The following is a 12509-nucleotide window of genomic DNA, read 5'->3' on the forward strand; positions in this document are numbered from 1 at the left end:
TTCAGAGGAGAAAATGATTGCATGAAGTTTTAAAAACCGGAAGGATAAGACAAGCCTGAAAATTATCCAATTAAAGGAAGGAAGATTGCAGACTGCTTAGTCACCTGAAGAGAGAGAGTAGTCCTTACAAAATGAGAGAAGATTACATCACTTAAGTGAGCATTGATCAACGTGTTTGGCAGGACAAGTGGAAATGTTTTTCTCTTAAATAATTCAAGCCTGCAGGCTTCCAATTCAGTTTAAGATAGTAGAAGCTTCTGCTATATATAAATGTGTATGGCATTCCAGTGGTGAATGAGTAGAATTTAAAAGAAGAATAAGTAAAACTTACTGTCCGTATTCAACTGAGTGTGCATGAATAAAACCCCTGATGGTAAATACACAACAGCCTTCAACTGAACACATTATACAAACACAAAGAAATACTATTTGCTTGTTGATCTGGATTACAGCATACTTAACAGCATATAGTAATATTATAATCTGAAGGAGTCAGGCCTGATGATTTATTTTTTAATTTTTTTTAAAACTTAACTCCTTTTTTTTTTTTTAAGATTTTATTTATTTATTCATGAGAGACACACACACACACACACACAGAGAGAGAGAGAGAGAGAGGCATAGGCAGAGGGAGAAGCAGGCTCCACAGAGGGAGCCTGATGTGGCACTTGATCCTGGGATTCCAGGATCATGCCCTGAGCAGAAGGCAGATGCTTAACCACTGAGCCACCCAGGCGTCCCAGGCCTGATGATTTAAAAACCATTCTATTTCTAGTGTTCTATATCTCTATAAGGTAGACTAATTCAAGTTCTATGACAAATTTTCATGGCTAGTCTATACTTTCCTGAGCTAACAGATTACAGAAAGCAGTGAGGAAACACAGGAAATTAAGAGTATGAAGGTTATGGCTATGTGAGATGGGATTATACAGTATTGATATCCTTTACCATCCATTGGGAGGCAATGTTCTTATTTTATCAGAAGAGCACAGTATGGTAGCAAAATCAGAAGTTTTAAAAGCCCTGACAAAGCTATGTATTAGTTTTATAACTAATACAAATTAATTAACTTTTTGGACCTTCTCTTCCTTTTCTTTAGCATAAGATGATAGGACTTGCATGAATGGCTTCTTCAAAGGTTAAATGAAAAGCAGATCTGTAAAATAATTAGCAGCACAATGCCCCACTCTCAGTAGGGGCAACCCTTCCCCACAGTGATATTGCCACTCCTCAGAATAGTCGGAAAGCCTCTCCCTAAATTGCTTAGAGTCTGTGGTACAACTTCTAATGCTGATGCTCAAGAAATCTAGTTTGTTTTTGGGGTGGGGAAGGTTGAAAGTAGATTTAAAAAAAAAAGATTTTATTTATTTATTCATGAGAGACAGACAGAGAGGCAGAGACAAAGGCAGAGGGAGAAGCAGGCTCTCCGTGAGGAGCCCAATGTGAGACTCGATCCCAGGACCCTGGGATCACACCCTGAGCTATGAAGGCAGACGCTCAACCACTGAGCCACCCAGGTGTTCCTGAAGGTAGATTTTATTTTTGAAAAAACAAAAACAAGAAAAGTTAACTCAGAACTAAGTTAATGGGTGATCAGATTTGAGATGTTAACAAAGTATGTCAGTAAGTTTGGATTGTTGATTGATCCTGAAAGCAACTCCAGAACAGAGAATTTCCAGAAAAATGTTGAACAAAAACACTTTTTGGAATCGGTCTCAGATGGATAAATTCTTGTATGTTTAAACGTCAGCTTTATTACATTATAATCATACCTCATTTCTGTGGAAAGGATGATGCAAAGCAGCATTGATAATAGAGACTAGCAGAATGTGAGGAGAAAATAAAACCATAGAAAATATATAGAGGCCATCCTACTGCCACAGAGTTAATTAAAATATTTTAAAATTCTTTCTTTATATACAACTCAAGCCTGGGTACTAACAATTTTAAAAATCACATTTCTAAATCATACTATATTAAGGCCTATTACATTCTCCTGGAGCAGAGCAGTCCTACTTTGTCTTCAACTCAGCATACCCTCAAATGAAGATGTATTTCTCTTACTAACATCATTCTTTCAGCTTTTCAGACTTAAAGACTTTAGTCTGGGGGCACCTGGGTAGCTCAGTCAGTGGAGCATGCAACTCTTGATCTCAGGGTTGTGAGTTCAAATCCCAGGTTGGGTGGAGAGATTACTTATAAATAAAATCTTTAAAAAAACAAAAAATATGGGGTGCCTGGGTGGCTAAGTGGTTGAACATCTGGCTTTGGCTCAGGGTGTGATCACAGGGTCCTGGGATCAAGTCTTCCATCCGGCTCCCCCGGGGTGCCTGCTTCTCCCTCTGCCTCTATCTCTGCCCCCCTCTCTCTCTGTGTCTCTCATGAATAAATAATAAAATCTTGGAAAAAAAACCAACAAAAATACAGTCTGATTCTTTTTTCTTACATTGAACCTGTTATTGTCCTTTCTGCCTTGGAAATGTCCTGCTTTCTTCCCCTTTTCCAGTCTTACTGTATCCAGCATCATTACCTTCTTGCTGGAGCTGGCTTGGGTTACTGTATTAGCTAGAAAGTTCATTTCTCTGATTTCTTTTGTCTCCCAATAGAGGTGTTACAGATTACTTTTCCTAAAATAACACTCCTATCTTGTGTATGTATTTGTTACAATACCTAACACATTGTTTTATAAATAATTATTTATGAGGTACTAATTTGAGTACCTGTATCTGGTTGGATTTTGAAATCTTTGAAAACAGGAACTATGTTCTTTGTTTGTGCCAGTAGTGCTTAGTACAGGGCCTTGCACACAGCTGCATGGCCCCAGGTAAGTTATATAACTATTCTGTGCTTCAATTTCCTCATCTGTAAAATGGTGATAATAGTATCTTTCTCAAAGTCTTGCTGCCTTAAAAGAGTATGTATGTGTGTGTTATCAAAAGGTGGCTTTTATGTAACAGTAGCTTTTGTATATGATTGTTTTTGCATTATTAGAACACTCAAAAAATATGGCTTTGTTATTCAAGGTAAACTCCCTTTTTCCTGACTCTTTGAGGGCTTCTGTTTTCTGGACCACCTTATCTCTCCAGGTTAGTCTCATTGTCCCCTGACATAGTCTCCCATCTCCAGTTGGCCATGCTCCTTTTTATCCAACCACTACTCCATACTGTTTACTAGTTATTTCCATCCTGGAGCATCTTGCCCCTTCCACCATGCCCTCACAAACCCCACCCATCCTTTAAAGTCCTCAGGAAGTCTTTCCCCCTGTTTTAGGTATTTATTTAGGCAGTTCCACCATACACTCACCTTTCTCTTCTGAGCTCCTCTGGCTTTTGGAGTTCATATCTCAGTCTAGGTACTTAATATTGTAGTTTCTTATGTTTCTTCTGTCACTCCAAAAAGAGTATAAGTTCCTAGATGATCCGGATCATATTAACTTCTTTCATATTCTCTACTATCCATGGCATTTTCTGGGCTTTGTGTTCATTCATTTACTGTGCTTTCTTGATGCATATTTAATGACTCTAGTAGGCAGTGGGATACAATAATTAATAAGAGGTGCCTCAATTCTAATGGGGAGCTAGAGATATAAACAGAATTTTGTATGGTCACTGCTATGGAAGACTTTAGAGCAGGTGATTAATGCTCAGATCTATTAATTAGATAAATCATGGATCTGAGCAGAGGGTGAACTGGGTGAGTGACCGGAGGTAAGGGACTTCAGTCTGGAGCATTAGTTGTGGCATGACAAAGACCTGAAGTAAGGCACCGGAAATAGGGTGAATTCAGGAGGCATTGTGGGAATTAAAAGGGATTTGTGACCACTCAAATACAGGGTATGGAGTGTAGATGATACACTCAAGATGACTCAGGCTTCTTGTTTGAACATTGGTTTGATGGTGGAGTCATTTAGGAAACAGGAGCCATGAGGGGAAAAAAGGCAAATTTGGAGATTTAGATACCTATGGCACCTCCAAATAGAGATAGATCCCTGTGAGATGGAAATTCAGGTCTGGAGCCTAAGAGTTGGAATTTGGACTAGAGAAAGAGAGAGCTGGGAATCTTAGTAAATAGTGGTAGTTGAGTCCATGGGAGTGGAAGAGATCACCTGGACACAGGATGCAGGAAGATGATAGTTAAAAAGTGACTGAGACAGCAATGTTCAGAGAGGTTAGAGGAGATGCAGAAATGAGCAGGCCACCCAAGATCAGAGTGTCATGTAGTAGTTAACACTTGAGGGTTCAATTCACAAATGTGTATTGAATTCAGCGTTTAGGAGAGCATTGAAATGGGCTAAGCTGTCCCTAGTAGTCCAATATATGGTAGCCAAATTGAATTGAATAGAGAGAAGGAAGGACCAACTGTGAGGAGAAACCTTTGAATAAGCTTGGAACGACAAGAAGGAGAAAGAATAGTTCATTGTTTGGGGATAAGATCTGTTTTTTTTAAAAAAAATGAAGCTCTTTTGAACGTTTTGGTGAAGAAGGGGGGAAAGAGCCAGAAGAGGGAGAAGGCAGTGTCTGTTGTGTGCTAAGCTATCTCCTAACACTTTTATACATTCTTTCATTCCATTCTCATAATCCCCTTGAAGTGGGGTCTCCTCTCCACTTGACATATGAGGCTCAGCAAGGCTAACTAACTTGCCCAGAGGGATGAGTATTTATTTGTTGGACTATAAAGACCAAACACTTGCCTGCCACATGTTGCTGTTTCCAGGCTCATTCTGACCTCTTTAAAATTTGTTGGTTCAGATTTAGAAGAAGGTGGGAAAGAATGAGGCCAAGGTCACTGTATTGAGACTGCCTGGGAAGCAGTAAGGATAGTATCTCAATGACAAGAGGCAGGACGTGAAGAAGAGTAAGGCCTGGAGATGGACACAGGGAGCTGAGGTGACATACCAAGCCTTAATTGGTCATCTCCAAAGAAGATGGAACAGAGGAGGGTAGTGTGAGGAGATTTAAAAAATGCTAATTGGATGATTGACAGAAATAATCATTGAATAGCAGTGTTTAAAGTGCTTTGGTAGGGACATCTGGGTGGCTCAATCGGTTGAACATTTAACTCTTAATTTTGGCTCAGGTCATGATCTCAGGGTTGTGAAGTGGAGTTGTGTTGGAAGGTCATGATGGGGATCCCTGAGTGGCTCAGCAGTTTAGCGTCTGCCTTCGGCCCAGGGTGTGATTCTGGGGTCCCAGGATCGAGTCCCTCGTCGGGCTCCCTGCAAGGAGCCTGCTTCTCCCTCTGCTGGTGTCTCTGTCTCTCTCTCTGTCTCTCATGAATAAATAAATAAAATCGTTAAAAAAAAAAAAAAAAGGTAGGTAATGATGGTGGATACAGTAAAGACTGGAGGTCATGGAGCCTACTTGAGATTCTCTCTTTCCCTCTCCCTGCTCTCAAAAAATAAAGTGAAATGAAATGCTTTGGCAAAAGAAGGGAAGGTTGGTTAAAGATTTTAAAGATTTTTTTAAATCCTATCTGAAAATGCTTTCACTTTTTTGGGATTTAAAAAAAGAAGGAGAAGGCAAAAAGGAGCCAAGTTGAAAAAAAAAAAAAGACTTCTAAAAAGGGATATGAAGAATTGGAGGATCAGTATATGTTAGAAAAACTATATGAAAGCATTTTTATGTTTATATAAATTGAAGTTCCTATTCCCTAAAGAATAAGGGATGAAGTATCAAAGAACTCCACATTCTTAAGATGGTGCAGAGAACCCAAGGCCTTCTGATACAACGGAGAGCATTGAATCCTGGAGTGAAGAGACCTGCCTTGGATCCTGACTCTGTCGCTAGGCAATTCCCATCATCCCACTAGGTCTGTTTTTTCAGCTGCAAAATCTAGGGGTTAATCTATGATATCTGAAGTATCTTTGAGCTTGGAGTATCTCTGCTGGTTTTTAGATATGGTATAACATAGTGGTTAGGAGCACAAATTCTGGAGTCAGGATGCTACATTATCTCAGTATCTCATACCCAAGTTGTATGACCATGGACAAGTTATTAGCTTCTCTGGGCCTCAGTTTTTTTCATCTGTCAACTAGGAATACTAATAGTAAATAACCCACTGAATGGTTACAAAGATTCAGTGAAAAAATCTATAAAAAATATCTGACAACAGTAAGGTTCCATTTACCTTATGTTCCTTGCAACCTCAGTAGATGGAATTAACCAATTGGAGTTTGCCAGGTTCCCCTTTTGGGAAAGGAATGAAAGGAATCTTCAAAGATCTGAGTGGTCAGGACCTCTGAGTTATGATTCAGCCACAGTCAATGTCAAATTTTCCCACAGCTCAGTGGAAAGTCACTGAAGACTCCGTGAAAACAGTGCCACCCCTCCTTCAGTGTTTCTCTGCTGGGATATATCACTGACTCTGGAGGTCTAACTCTATTAGCATTCCAGCAGGAAGAGGATCTAAGAAGGCTTGGTAGATTTACTGACCCAAGTACTCAGTGTCTGCAGGTGCTTCTTCTATGCCAAGAATGTTGCATGACTCAAGCCTGTGAGAGTTTGTGGTCAACCCAACTGTGGGGCACCAAAGAAGAAAAGCTGGGGGTGTGTATCATTTTTCCAGGCAGGAACAATGATGTAGTGACTGTCAGATTTTCAGAATTTGTCTTTATCCTCCATGCATTTCTCTGTGTGTAAAGTTAAGATTATGGATGCTACCTTAAGAGAGAGCACATATTAGGGATAGTCACTAAGATTTTTACGTTTTCCCAAGTTACCCCAGCAGAAGCTTCATCTATTAATGTAACTGACCCCAGTTTAAACAAAAGTGGAAACACCCACACATTTGCTTATATTTCTAATTTCTTTTGAAACGTTCTTATGTCACTTTCCCAATTTGAGTTCAAGATCCCTTCTATTATTGATCAAATATTTCTCACTCTTCTTTTTAACCTTGCAGAAGAAACTTGCAACCAATCCTCCACCATGATGTTCAAGTAACCGTTGGTAATCTGGGCCAAAACTCTTTTTACTGCTTATGTTTGCTCTTTCAAGAGGGACATGGTATGGTGCAAAGCTGTTCTGGATATTTCCCTGCCCTGAGGCTTTCTCAATACAAGAATAGACTTTAAAATCTAGGCCTCTTGTCTAGGGGAGAACTCCGTTTTGCTGACCCAGGACTAGATCCTAGATGCCATTCACTAGACACTGGTTATCATAACATAACTTTTTTAAAAATTTTTTTTAAGATTTTATTTATCAATTCATGATAGACAGAGAGAGAGAGAGGCAGAGACACAGGCAGAGGGAGAAGCAGGCTCCATGCTGGGAGCCTGACGTGGAACTCAATCCCGGGACTTCAGGATCGCGCCCTGGGCCAAAGACAGGCGCAAAAGAGCTGAGCCACCCAGGGGTCCCCAACATAACTTTTAATAGTGTTTTACGGGTCCTGGCATCTCCACTCTGAAAATTTCTGCCCTTGGCCTCACTATTTCTTTGTGTACTTTTTTGTCTTTAGGTAGATCACTGGGGTCTCTGCAGAATAATCTACTCCGTGGTACTTGAAATGCCATATGACATATAGCATTTTTGTAGATAAAGACACTGAGGCCCAGAAAATATAATTTTTAAAAGATTTTATTTATAAAATTTTTAAAAAGATTTTATCTATTTATTCATAGACACACACACACACACACACACACACACACACACACACACACAGACAGGCAGAGACACAGGCAGAGGAAGAAGCAGGCTCCTTACAGGGAGCCCAACGTGGGACTCAATCCCAGGACCCGGGATCATGCTCTGAGCTAAAGGCAGATGCCTAACTGCTGAGCTACTAAGGCATCCCCAGGAAAGATAATTAAGTTGCCCAAGTTTGTACAAACATTCATTAACAGAGGTCAAGCCCAGAATGCTGATTTCTGTGAATCCTGCTTCCTACTGACTCTGTTAAACTAGCGAGCATCTTCTTTTAAAGGAGGGGTTAGGATGAGTGAAGGGAATGAGACTCTCAATGAAGAAAGGATAGAACCCAGGCAGAGAGCAAGCTCTGTATATGCAGAGGAACCAGTCAAGCAGTGGGTACCTGCTTGTGGGCAAGGAGAGGAAGTGCCACAGGGTGAGTAAAAGGCACAGGGAGAATTGAGAGACCACCACTGCATCCTTGGCCTACTTCAAAATCCCACCCAGCCAAACAGATACAAATGTCCCTCTAGAACTTACTATTTCTACAGCTGTGAAATAACTGCTGCTTATCTTTCCTCCAGGAGATTCCTTGGAATGAAACCAGTGGGAGATCAGCATTTGGAAGAGTCTCATCAGAGCAGATGGGCCAGCAACAGCCAGAAAGCTTGTTGCCTTTGGCTGAGAGCACCACCCTGGATCAGAATGTCTTGTGAGTAAACCCCAGCAGGCTCAGCCTTAGGCCAGAGTGAAGTTGGCCTGCTTCTCCTTGAAGAGGAACCTAATGTACTCCCACATCTTCCCTCCCCTCTTTCTGATGTCAAAAATCACATTCTCAGAGAGCTCTTCAATTTAAAACCATGTTGCCCATTAGCAATCCTTGGGGGGATGGCTTCTTAGTGCTTTTGGTCCTTTGGTGTATTTGAAAGTACACTATATGAGTGGTCTGGAGGCCTGGGTTCTGATTCTTACCCAACCACAGTTTTCCTTGGGGCTGTGGGCAAATTATTCTTCCCTAGGGCACAGTTTTTCCTAACTATACATTTGTTTATAATAACAATAGCTTCCATTTGGGAAACGTTCATTACTATGTACTGGACATAATCTCTCTGAATTCTTTCAGTAGTGTCCTATGAGATAGGTACTCTTATTGTCCCATCTTACAGATAAGAAAACTGAAGCTTAGAATTCGCAATTCGCATTCCCTAACCACCCTATTTAAAGCATCAGCCTCCACCCTTAGCCAATACTCCTTTCTCTGCTTTATTTTAGATGTAGCACTTCTTAACTACCTTAAATACTACATATTTTACTTTTTTTGTTTGCCCTCTCCCTCTACAAGACTTGTAAGCTCCATTAAGAAATGGATTTTGGGGATCCCTGGGTGGCGCAGTGGTTTGGCGCTTGCCTTTGGCCCAGGGCGTGATCCTGGAGACCCGGGATCGAATCCCACATCAGGCTCCCGGTGCATGGAGCCTGCTTCTCCCTCTGCCTATGTCTCTGCCTCTCTCTCTCTCTCTCTCTGTGACTATCATAAATAAATAAAAAATTAAAAAAAAAAAAAATGGATTTTGTCTTTATGTTCTTGTTGCTCATTTGATGTTTCCAGGGCTTAGCATAGAGCTTGGCACATGGTAGGCACCCAGATATTGGTTGAATGAATGCATTGTTGGTAAGAGTATAAATTGGTATAGACTCTAGAGAACTCAGTTTAGCAATGTCAATATTTATTTATTTATTTATTTATTTATTTATTTAATTTTTTTGCAATGTTAATATTTAATACACATATTTAATATGTTGACACTGTGACACCAGAACTAGGAATTTATTCTGTAGATGAGATCTTCAAGCATGTACTTAAAGCCATTAGTGCAAGGATATTTACTGAAACACTTTTTGCTGTATAAAAAGGACTAAAAACAATCAAAATGTTCATCAATAAAGGAGCTCATTAAATAAATTGTGGTAAGTCCCTACAGTGGAATTCTATCCAAGAGCATAAAAGAATAAAGTAGATCTGCATGTGCTGATATGCAACAACCCAAGAGATAGATAGATAGATGATAGATAGATAGATAGATAGATAGATAGATAGATAGATAGATTTTTTTTTTCTTTTTAAGATTTAGGGGCAGCCTGGGTGGCTCAGTGGTTTAGCGCCACCTTTGGCCCAGGGCGTGATCCTGGAGACCTGGGATAGAGTCCCATGTCAGGCTCCCTGCATGGAGCCTGCTTCTCCCTCTGCCTGTGTCTCTGCCTCTCTCTCTGTGTGTGTGTGTGTCTCTCATGAATGAATAAATAGAATCTTTAAAAAATAAAAATATTTTTTTTATTTATTCATGAGAGACACACAGAGAGAGAGAAGCAGAGACATAGGCAGAGGGAGAAGCAGGCTCCATGCAGGGAGCCCAATGCAGGACTCAATCCCGGGACTCCAGGATCACACCCTGAGTGAAAGGCAGATGTTCAGCCGCTGAGCCACTCAGGCATCCCCCCAAGATATATTATTAAATGAAATAAAGCAGAGTTCAGAACAGAATATGACTTCCTCCATTTGCATTAAAATAAAAAGATGACAGATTTTCAAATATACTTGTTTGTGCCTGGCTGTTTGTAGGAGAAACAAGAAACATAGTTGCCTCCAGGGGTGGCCAGAGGTTCTGGGTTGAGATGGAGAATATATTCTTATGGTACACTCTTGTTTTTTAAGTTTTCTTTTTTAGCAGTTTTATTGGGATATAGTTTACATATCATAAAATTCACCCACTTTAGTTGTTTAATTCAGTGGTTTTGCTATATCACTATTAATTTTTTTAAATTATGGCAAAATATATAAAATTTGCCATTTTAACCATTTTAAGCATATATTCAGCAGCATTAATTACATTCACAAAGTTATACAACTATCACCACTGTCTATCTCCAAAACTTTTTTTATCCCCCAAACAGAAACTTTGTAACCATTGTAATAGTTTCTTGTAGTATTTGATTTTTGTTTTTTTAAGAGAGGGAGACAGGGGAGAAGAGGGAGGAGGGAGGGAATCTTAAGCAGGTTCCATGCCCAGTGCAGAACCCAAAGCAGGGCTCAATCTTACAACCCTAAGATGATGACCTGGGCTAAAATCAAGAGTTGGAAGCTTAACTGACTGTGCCACCCAGGTGCCACTATAGTGTTTGATTTTTAAAAATTATGTGCATGTGTTACTTCTTTATTCTTAAAACCAACTTAAAAAAGAAATTAGATTTAGAAAATTTATTAACTTGTCTAAGATCCCATAGCTAGTATTCCATGGCAGCAACACCAGTTTAATTATAAAATAATAGAAATTCTTATAAAAAATCAGATTTTAGTCAACAAGGGGTATTGGATATCATCTAATCCTTTCATTCTAAAATGAGATAACAGACTCACAGAGGTAAGGTAGCCATCCCAAGGCAGGATGCCCATCAGAAGCAGGCCTACTAATCCAAGGGATGGTAATCAGAGTAGGTCACAGAAGAGGTTTCTTGCCCCTTGACAAAAAGTGAGGCTTGAATCTCTCTGGGCAAAAGGGGTTTAGGAGTCTCCCACTTTAGATTGTTCTTGTATGTTCAATGTACCTATACTGCTTACTAGTAGGGAATGGGGTTATCTTAAACCATATAGCAAACCTCCACCTATCTCAATTTTTACTTCTAAGAAAATGTTTCTGATTGCCCTAGCACATCCAAATCCCCATTTGATTCTTAACTCTTATAGACATTATTATTTAAAGCATATAAAAAAATAAAGCATATAATTAGCAATCAGAGAATGATGTGAGACATTTTGTAGCTCTGTCAATTTATGAATCCATTCTGCCCAGTAGTATAAGCTCCAGGAAGATAGGAATTGGGAGGTTGATTCCTTGTAGTAAATATACAATAAGATGGTTGATTGAGTTAATTGAGTTGAAAAACAGCTATGGTATGAGATATAATTTGTTTGTTTTGTTTTTGTTTTTTGAGATGTAAGTTTTTCCAAAGGGGTTCTCTTTGCCTTTCAGCAGAAATGCCTACTGGATCACCAAACATTGAAACTGATAGAAGTTGTGACTGTGCCATCCCCCAGTCACCAAGAACCAAGTATGATCCTTCCTTTGTCATACTTACCTTTCCATTAATAACAGCCTCATTTATGTGATTGCATTGCCTGCAGTTCACCTTCTCCTCCTCTCCTCTATCCTCAATAGATTGGAAATTTCAAAAGAACATAGACCATGTCTATTTTGGCCCACCGACGTATCTCCAGCACCAAGCCTGGTACATAGTAGATATTCAAGAAATATTTGTGGAAAGAATGGATGAATGAATAGATCACCTTGTTTTATAGATGAGGAAACAGAGGCACACAGAGGTATGGTTCTTAATGACAAAGCTGAGATAAGAAGTCAGGTCTCCTAGTTCGCAGGCCAGACAGCATTCTTTTTATTTTCCTTTGTGTTCTCTCAGTGTTGGAGTTGGAACATCTTGGGGTCTAGTCTAACCCTTTCATTTTATGAATGGGAAACTGAGGCCTAGAAAGGAGAAGAATTCACCCAAGTTCACAGATGGCAGCACTGGCAGAGCCAGGCCTAGAACCCAGGTCTCCTGACTCCCAAGCTACTGCTCTTCCTTAGTAAAGGCATATTAAAAACAAAGCTGAATTGGGCTTATTGCCAAGCCCCTGCAGGAGGTCACATAGCCAAGCAGCTCTCAGAGTTCCTTGTCTATTCTTAGCCTGAACTTTTAGTGACTCTGGTCTTCAGCAGCCATCCTCCCCGCCCCCCCCCCCCCGCCTTCCTTTGCATTTGATTTTTTGTGTATATGTGCTGCGTGTTTTAAATAAAGGGTGCTACGTGTAGGAAATGGGCTTCA

General features: G+C 40.0%; 1 long non-coding RNA gene across 3 annotated transcripts in view; it reads left to right on the forward strand.

The window, feature by feature from the left end:
- LOC121475375 overlaps positions 1–12509 on the forward strand; it is a 53282-nt gene that overhangs the window by 9282 nt on the left and 31491 nt on the right. The window contains exons 2-4 of one of the 3 annotated variants that reach the window (XR_005983737.1): positions 8216–8343; positions 11660–11738; positions 11846–12356. This is a non-coding gene — a long non-coding RNA (uncharacterized LOC121475375). Of the gene's footprint in view, positions 1–8215; positions 8344–11659; positions 11739–11845; positions 12357–12509 lie in introns of those variants that run through there. The other 2 variants (XR_005983738.1, XR_005983736.1) reach the window with 2 other exon arrangements.

The sequence above is a fragment of the Vulpes lagopus genome, chromosome 14, assembly GCF_018345385.1.
Source record: "Vulpes lagopus strain Blue_001 chromosome 14, ASM1834538v1, whole genome shotgun sequence".
NCBI classification, from domain to species: domain Eukaryota; kingdom Metazoa; phylum Chordata; class Mammalia; order Carnivora; family Canidae; genus Vulpes; species Vulpes lagopus.